We start from the raw sequence: 9,368 nt of genomic DNA on the forward strand, positions 1-9,368 counted from the left end.
AAATCTCAAGCAGAAGTATGGAGGAAATGACTAAAAATGTGTGCATTTATCAATCATATTTGGGTAATTCTTCAAGATTTTCATTATTTGCATTGTATATCCTAAGAACTATCTCAATAATTAGTGTCAATTTTGATTCTTATATCAAAGTTTGTTCATTTGAAGACTATCAATGGACTATAATTATCGTAAAATGTTTACAGACTCTTTTTTTAATGAGGAAAAGTACACATGTGTATAAGGTATATGACTAAGTTTAGTTTGAAAACATTGTTCTCTTGTAAAGATTTTCTGGGAATAATAAATCACAGCACAGGTTCCCCTAACATCAGAGAAGATGAGTGTTCTGTTTCACAAGGTTCAGCAAGCAAATATTTTATCAAATATTTTGTCACCTCTAACCATGGTTTACTTATTTTCCAAGCTGGTATTATGGGATACACACTATCTAGGTCCTCACCTCTCCTGTCATATAAGTCACATTTCAGGTTCTGTTACTTGTAGCATCCACTTCTGTTGGCATTTTATATTCTGCAGATAGCATAAAATCCTACTGTAGTGACTTGAAGGTATAACAGTATGTTGGTTTTGCACCATAAGTTATCCAAGGGTAAGCAATCCAGTATTAAAAAGGGACAAAATTTCTTCTTCTGGTCACACATTCCTAGTATGTAGAGTTTCCTCTTGACATTTGCTGTATTACACTCACATAGTGGAAGCTATCCCTTTGCTACTTTTATTTTATTCTTGAGAGAAAGAAGACCACTAAGTACAATGAAGAGGGTGAGTTAGTAAAAAGTAAATGGTAAAAAAAATAAAGAAAGATACTTTTTTTTTTCTTTTAGTAAGGACTTCTGTTTACATATTATAGACCAAAACTGAGGCCCAAGGTTGGCCCAGTAATGAGAAAAAAATGATCATGAGAAGAGGTTGTTGCTATTGTGAGTGAGAATTTGCTTAGCCAGCTTAAACTATTTGCTTCATGAGTGAAATTTCAAATTTTATGATTTTATCCAAGAGGCTAGTTTCAAATCAGTTTCAAAGATAATGTAAATAAATTCTAGGATATATAAGGTGATTTTTAATAAATTATCACTTAAGCATTGAGTAGTACTTTAAAAAATAATAAGTGTCCCTAGTGGCTAAGTCGGTAAAGAATCTGCCTGCAATGCAGGAGACCTGGGTTTGATGCCTGGGTCAGGAAGATCCCCTATAGGAGGAAATGACAACACACTCCAGAATTATTGCCTAGAGAATTCCATTGACAGAGGAGCCTGGCAGGCTATTGTCCATGGGGTAGCAAAGAGTCAGAGATGACTGAGTGGCTAACACTTTCACTTTCACTAAGCATTGAGTGATGCTTTACAAAATAATAAGCAAAATTTACATATATCATGATAAATTTAATTACACTGCTATCTAAATTTATAAGAATCACATGGTATCAAGAACCTGCTATAGTCCATCTCTGTGCATGTCACCAAAAAATGAGTTAAATTTTTCAGAAAATAGTGAAACTCTCTTCAGTCTATAGTATAGTGGAGGATGGTAAATTATGAGAAGTTGTAGTTATTTTCTGAGAAGCAGAGCTCAGATCCAAGAGAAGGACACTCACGTATTTGAATTCCAACTAATACTGTGTTGAGAAACCAAGTTAGTGGGCCTTAAGTAGAATAAGCAAATCTTTCATTACATAAGACAATTTTGAGAGAGAAATAAGATGCAATTAATAATGTTTGTCAGTAGATGTAAACCAGAATTTTTCTGAGAAAACCAATATTTATGGTCACTCTAGTAATGACCATTATGTTAAAATGAGATAGAAAATAATAGAATAGAATATATATTATTAAAGGTTATCCCATAGTAAAGACATTGTTTCATTATTTTCTTTTGTTCATATATATATATATATATATTCAATATATATATATATATATAAATATATATATATTCAATATATATATATATTTCAGTTCAGTTCAGTTCAGTTCAAAAAATAATAATAAGTCGTGTCAGACTTTTTGCTACCCCACAAATTGCAACACGCCAGGGCTCCCTGTCCATCACCAATTCCTAGAGTTCACTCAAACTCATGTCCACAACCTAGATAGCATTTTCAAAAGCAGAGACATTACTTTGCCAACAAAGGTCCGTCTAGTAAAGGCTATGGTTTTTCCAGTGGTCATGTATGGATGTCAGAGTTGGACTGTGAAGAAAGCTGAGTGCCAAAGAATTGATGCTTTTCAACTGTGGCATTGGAGAAGACTCTTGAGAGTCCCTTGGACTGCAAGGAGATCCAACCAGTCCATCCTAAAGGAGATCGGTCCTGGGTGTTCTTTGGAAGGAATGATGCTAAAGCTGAAACTCCAGTACTTTGGCCACCTCATGCGAAGAGTTGACTCATTGGAAAAGACTCTGATGCTGGGAGGGATGGGGGGCAGGAGGAGAAGGGGACGACAGAGGATGAAATGGCTGGATGGCATCACTGACTTGACGAAAAAGAAAAGAAAAAAAGATAAATGTGCAATGTGATGGATCTGTCAACTTAACAATAACAACAAAACCTGGAAAACGAGGTCCTGCTATTCTCAACACTCTCAACTGTCTCTTCTAAACAACTTAAGAGTCAATCATAGCCAATAATTTTTTATTAGAAAAAATAAGAGCCTCATGATGACTAGACCACTAGGAAGTCTTTATTACTTGTTTTTCTGAAAATATTTTTCCATGTTCTTAGGGTTCTACTTTAGTCCAGAGGCTCTGAAAAATTTTGTCTATCACTTTATTATTCAATAAATACTAAATATATGTATTGGCTATGATTGACTCTTAAGTTGTTTAGAAGAGACAGTTGAGAATGTTAAGAATAGCAGGACCTCATTATCCAGGTTTTGTTGTTATTGTTAAGTTGACAGATCCATCACATTGCATATTTATCTTTTTTTTTTTTTTGGTAAGAACATTTAAGTTCTACTTTCTAAACAAAAACAGCTAGTGGGTCAAAGAAGAACTCAAAAGAGAAACAGGGTTATTGAATATCCTTTAAAAGTTTGGAGAAAAGATGATAGCAAAAGTAATAAATCTAAATGACGTCAATACATACACTCAAATAAGATTGTGCAGTCTTGAAGATTAGACATCAAGCCCATTTAGAATCTATGTTCAGTTCAGTTCAGTCACTCAGTCGTGTCTGATTCTTTGCAATCCCATGAATCGCAGCGCACCAGGCCTCCCTGTCCATCACCAACTCCTGGAGTTTACCCAAACTCATGTCCATTGAGTCGGTGATGCCATCCAGCCATCTCATTCTCTGTTGTCCCCTTCTCCTCCTGCTCCCAATCCCTCCCAGCATCAGGGTCTTTTCCAATGAGTCAACTCTTTGCATGAGATGGCCAAAGTATTGGAGTTTCAGCTTCAACATCAGTCCTTCCAAAGAACACACAGGACCGATTTCCTTTAGGATGGACTGATTGGATTTCCTTGCAGTCCAAGGGACTCTCAAGGGTCTTCTCCAAAACCACAGTTCAAAAGCATCAATTCTTTGGTGCTCAGCCTTCTTGACAGTCCAACTCTCACATCCATACATGACCACTGGAAAAACCATAGCCTTGACTAGACAGACCTTTGTTGGTAAAGTAATGTCTCTTCTTTTCAATATGCTATCTAGGTTGGTCATCGGAGAAGGCAATGGCACCCACTCCAGTAGTTTTGCCTGGAAAATCTCATGGACGGAGGAGCCTGGTAGGCTGCAGTTCATGAGGTCACTAAGAGTCAGACATGACTGAACGACTTCACTTACACTTTTCACTTTCATGCATTGGAGAAGGAAATGGCAACCATTCCAGTGTTCTTGCCTGGAGAATCCTAGGGACAGAGGAGCCTGGTAGGAGGCTGTCTGTGAGGTTGCACAGAGTCTGACATGACTGAAGTGACTTAGCAGCAGCAGCAGCAGATTGGTCATAACTTTCTTTCCAAGGAGTAAGTGTCTTTTAATTTCATGGCTGCAGTCACCATCTGCAGTGATTTTGGAGCCCCCCAAAATAAAGTCAGCCACTATTTCCACTGTTTCCCCATCTATTTCCCATGAAGTGACGAGACCAGATGCCATGATCTTCATTTTCTTAATGTTGAGGTTAAGCCAACTTTTCACTCTCCTCTTTCACTTTCATCAAGAGGCTTTTGAGTTCCTCTTCACTTTCTGCCATAAGGGTGGTGTCATCTGCATATCTCAGCTTATTGATATTTCTCCTGGCAATCTTGATTCCAGCTTGTGGTTCTTCCAGCCCAGCGCTTCTCATGATGTATTCTGCATATAAGTTAAATAAGCAGGGTGACAATATCCAGCCTTGATGTACTCCTTTTCCTATTTGGAACCAGTCTGTTGTTCCATGTCCAGTTCTAACTGTTGCTTCCTGACCTGCATATAGGTTTCTCAAGAGGCAGGTCAGGTGTTCTGGTATTCCCATCTCTTTCAGAATTTTCCACAGTTTAATGTGATCCACACAGCCAAAGGCTTTGGCATAGTCAATAAAACAGAAATAGATATTTTTCTGGAACACTCTTGGTTTTTCAATGATCCGGTGGATGTTGGCAATTTGATCTCTGGTTCCTCTGCCTTTTCTAAAACCAGCTTGAACATCTGGAAGTTCACGGTTCACATATTGCTGAAGCCTGGTTGGAGAATTTTGAGTATGACTTTACTAGTGTATGAGATGAGTGCAATTGTGTGGTAGTTTGAGCATTCTCTGGCATTGCCTTTCTTTGGGATTGGAATGAAAATTAACCTTTTCCAGTCCTGTGGCCACTAGTAGGCAGGACCAATTTCAGTGTTATTCATTGAGCTACCAAAAGTAACTTATCTTTTTCAGCTGCTAAAGATATTGAAGAAAAAGGTGGAAAAAATGTGATTGTTCATGCACTATGAGCAAAGAAGTGAAAGTGAAGTCGCTCGGTCGTGTCCAACTCCTGACGACCCCATGGACTGCAGCCCACCAGGCGTCTCTATCCAGAGGCAATCCACAGGGATTTTACAGGCAAGAGTACTGGAGTGGGGTGCCATTGCCTTCTCCAATGAGCAGAGAAAGTCAGATAGAAAAGGAAGAATTTCAATTACACAGTCATAGTACTAGTGGAGAATGTAGAAGAGGATTTTCATAAACTTAAAACCTCTTTCTGCTGGAGTAGCTGAGACTTAATTTAGTCTGACCTTTTTCACCTTGAAGTCAGATCTAAATGCTGGAGGGTTTACATGGCACAGAGTCATGTGTGTGGGTTGTACCGGTCTCTGGTTGTTTAATATCCATGTTTGCTTATGGTGAACCTTCCATCGCCTGCTTCATGATCTTAAGCATCAATCAATGAAAACCATTCTCGATTTGGCATCTTCCCTGACACTTCTGTGTGATACTGGAGGGAAGTGAAATAATCAGTCTTCTTTCTATAAACTGCTCTGAGTTGTGAAATCTCTCTTCCTAGGCACTCTTTCTCCATGTAGCTGGGGAAAGAATGCAAAACATAGAAACTCTGGGACATTTCTCATTGTCTATATTCTCAGCAGTTCCCTGCTAGTTCTCCTCCATTCTCTAAACCTGAGAAAACCTTTAGTAGCTTTGAGAGATGGGAAGAAAAGGAAAATCTTTCCCTTTTAAAACCCCAAGTCTTTTGACTAAATAAAAGAGCCCTATTAAATCTGAAATCATGAGAATTTCTTTCTTTCTATGTATACTACCATATCACTCCTTTGAGGTGATGAGAAGAAAGGTGACTTAGGAAAAATGACTAAGAAGGAAAATAGGAAGTATCAGTTTATATTTCAGTTTATAATATATATGTATATGTATTTATATAGAGTAAAATTGTATATTATATACTATATATTTTATAAGAAGATTTATAAAATAAGATGAAGTATAATATCCTATATTTATAAACATATTTACAAAATAAGACTATAAAATGTAACTTACTTTTCAAGTTTTTAATTTAATAGAACATCATAGTTTTCTATAGGAAATATAGATATAAAATTATAGAAATAGTGCTCACTTGAAGAATATAAAATACTTTATTTTCTAAATGCCCCAGTTCAGTCACTCAGTAGTGTCCAACTCTTTGTGACCCCATGGACTGCAGCACACCAGGCTTCCCTGTATAGTCTTCCCTGTACAACTCCCAGAGCTTGCTCAAACTCATGTCCACTGAGATGCTGATGCCATCCAACAGTCTCATCCTCTGCCATCCCCTTTTCCTTTTACATTCTTTTTTTTTTTTTTTTTTGGTTTTAATTTTATTTTATTTTTAAACTTTACATAATTGTATTAGTTTTGCCAAAGATCAAAATGAATCCACCACAGGTATACATGTGTTCCCCATCCTGAACCCTCCTCCCTCCTCCCTCCCCATACCATCCCTCTGGGTCGTCCCAGTGCACCAGCCCCAAGCATCCAGTATCGTGCATCGAACCTGGACTGGCAACTCGTTTCTTACATGATATTTTACATGTTACAATGTCATTCTCCCAAATCTTCCCACCCTCTCCCTCTCCCACAGAGTCCATAAGACTGTTCTATACATCAGTGTCTCTTTTGCTGTCTCATACACAGGGTTATTGTTACCATCTTTCTAAATTCCATATATATGCGTTAGAATACTGTATTTATGTTTTTCCTTCTGGCTTACTTCACTCTGTATAATAGGCTCCAGTTTCATCCACCTCTTTAGAACTGATTCAAATGTATTCTTTTTAATGGCTGAGTAATACTCCATTGTGTATATGTACCACTGCTTTCTTATCCATTCATCTGCTGATGGACATCTAGGTTGCTTCCATGTCTTGGCTATTATAAACAGTGCTGCGATGAACATTGGGGTACACGTGTCTCTTTCCCTTCTGGTTTCCTCAGTGTGTATGCCCAGCAGTGGGATTGCTGGATCATAAGGCAGTTCTATTTCCAGTTTTTTAAGGAATCTCCACACTGTTCTCCATAGTGGCTGTACTAGTTTGCATTCCCACCAACAGTGTAAGAGGGTTCCCTTTTCTCCACACCCTCTCCAGCATTTATTATTTGTAGACTTTTGGATCGCAGCCATTCTGACTGGTGTGAAATGGTACCTCATAGTGGTTTTGATTTGCATTTCTCTGATAATGAGTGATGTTGAGCATCTTTTCATGTGTTTGTTAGCCATCTGTATGTCTTTTTTGGAGAAATGTCTATTTAGTTCTTTGGCCCATTTTTTGATTGGGTCGTTTATTTTTCTGGAGTTGAGCTGTAGGAGTTGCTTGTATATTTTTGAGATTAGTTGTTTGTCGGTTGCTTCATTTGCTATTATTTTCTCCCATTCTGAAGGCTGTCTTTTCACCTTGCTAATAGTTTCCTTTGATGTGCAGAAGCTTTTAAGGTTAATTAGGTCCCATTTGTTTATTTTTGCTTTTATTTCCAATATTCTGGGAGGTGGGTCATAGAGGATCCTGCTGTGATGTATGTCGGAGAGTGTTTTGCCTATGTTCTCCTCTAGGAGTTTTATAGTTTCTGGTCTTACGTTTAGATCTTTAATCCATTTTGAGTTTATTTTTGTGTATGGTGTTAGAAAGTGGTCCAGTTTCATTCTTTTACAAGTGGTTGACCAGATTTCCCAGCACCACTTGTTAAAGAGATTGTCTTTAATCCATTGTATATTCTTGCCTCCTTTGTCAAAGATAAGGTGTCCATATGTGCGTGGATTTATCTCTGGGCTTTCTATTTTATTCCATTGATCAATATTTCTGTCTTTGTGCCAGTACCATACTGTCTTGATAACTGTGGCTTTGTAGTAGAGCCTGAAGTCAGGTAGGTTGATTCCTCCAGTTCCATTCTTCTTTCTCAAGATCGCTTTGGCTATTCGAGGTTTTTTGTATTTCCATACAAATTGTGAAATTATTTGTTCTAGCTCTGTGAAGAATACTGTTGGTAGCTTGATAGGGATTGCGTTGAATCTATAAATTGCTTTGGGTAGTATACTCATTTTCACTATATTGATTCTTCCAATCCATGAACATGGTATATTTCTCCATCTATTAGTGTCCTCTTTGATTTCTTTCACCAGTGTTTTATAGTTTTCTATATATAGGTCTTTAGTTTCTTTAGGTAGATATATTCCTAAGTATTTTATTCTTTCTGTTGCAATGGTGAATGGAATTGTTTCCTTAATTTCTCTCTCTGTTTTCTCATTATTAGTGTATAGGAATGCAAGGGATTTCTGTGTGTTGATTTTATATCCTGCAACTTTACTGTAGTCATTGATTATTTCTAGTAATTTTCTGGTGGACTCTTTAGGGTTTTCTATGTAGAGGATCATGTCATCTGCAAATAGTGAGAGTTTTACTTCTTCTTTTCCAATTTGGATTCCTTTTATTTCTTTTTTTGCTCTGATTGCTGTGGCCAAAACTTCCAAAACTATGTTGAATAGTAATGGTGAAAGTGGGCACCCTTGTCTTGTTCCTGACTTTAGAGGAAATGCTTTCAATTTTTCACCATTGAGGATAATGTTTGCAGTGGGTTTGTCATATATAGCTTTTATTATGTTGAGGTATGTTCCTTCTATTCCTGCTTTCTGGAGAGTTTTTATCATAAATGGATGTTGAATTTTGTCAAAGGCTTTCTCTGCATCTATTGAGATAATCATATGGTTTTTATTATTCAATTTGTTAATGTGGTGTATTACATTGATTGATTTGCGGATATTGAAGAATCCTTGCATCCCTGGGATAAAGCCCACTTGATCATGGTGTATGATCTTTTACATTCAATCTTTCCCAGCATCAGCGTCTTTTCCAATGAGTTAGTTCTTCACATCAGGTGGCCATAGTATTGGAGTTTCAGCTTCAGCATCGGTCCTTCGAATGAATATTCAGGACTTAACTTCCTTTAGTATTGACTGGTTTGATCTCCTTGAGGTCCAAAGGACTCTGAAGAGTCTTTTGCAACACCACAATTCAAAAGTATCAATTCTATACATCTGTGTCTCTTTTGCTGTCTCGCATACAGGGTTATCATTACCATCTTTCTAAATTCCATATATATGTGTTAGTATACTGTATTGGTGTTTTTCTTTCTGGCTTACTTCACTCTGTATAATAGGCTCCAGTTTCAATACAATATTGTAAAGTAATTAGCCTCCAATTAAAATAAATAAATTTAAATTAAAAGTGTCAATTCTTCGGTGTTCAGCTTTTCTTACGGTCCCACTCTTACATCCATATATGATACTAGAAAAACCATAGCTTTGACTATATGAACCTTTGTCAGTAAAGTAATGTCTCTGCTTTTTAATATGCTATCTAGATTTATCATAGCTTTTCCTCCAAGGAGCAAGTGTCTTTTAATTTC

This window comes from Bos indicus x Bos taurus, chromosome 8 (assembly GCF_003369695.1).
Source record: "Bos indicus x Bos taurus breed Angus x Brahman F1 hybrid chromosome 8, Bos_hybrid_MaternalHap_v2.0, whole genome shotgun sequence".
In the NCBI taxonomy this organism is placed as follows: domain Eukaryota; kingdom Metazoa; phylum Chordata; class Mammalia; order Artiodactyla; family Bovidae; genus Bos; species Bos indicus x Bos taurus.